We start from the raw sequence: 569 nt of genomic DNA, 5'->3' as shown, positions 1-569 counted from the left end.
AAGTATTGTTTGATTCATTCTTATAAACTAGAAAATAGAACAGAAATACCAACAATTAATTTATTGTCCATTTATCAAGACATTTAGAAATAAAAAAAAGTCTTTATATCTTTATATTTATATCATCATATGCATGAGTCAGCGAAATTGCAAGGCATCCGTCACAGCAGTGTGTTTAACAAGAATAAAACACATTAAAATAAAAAATAGAAATACTCTAATACATGCACTCACAAACAGTCCCATTCCCAGCCCGAGCAAGACCATAATAAATATTAAATATACTGCACCAGAATTTTAAATTTAAGTTTACCCAATTAATCTGTGTGTCTAAATAAAAAGATGAACGGTTGTTGTTTTTTTTTTTCAAATGTGAAATACCTCATTCATCATAGTTTATTATCCCTAATTCTTAGTGAAGATTGAGCCCTGTGGGTTTAAGCCTTTGGAATATATATGAATGAATAAATGGACCTGTTCATTTTCGACATTTGTTCATAAAAATTACTCAAAGAATCAGCGGATTTTCAGACAAGTCAACAAAGATAGAACCCAAACAAACAAATGAA

The sequence above is a fragment of the Chelon labrosus genome (genome assembly GCF_963514085.1).
Source record: "Chelon labrosus genome assembly, chromosome: 19".
Lineage (NCBI taxonomy): Eukaryota > Metazoa > Chordata > Actinopteri > Mugiliformes > Mugilidae > Chelon > Chelon labrosus.
Note: the sequence above shows the minus strand (reverse complement) of the source record.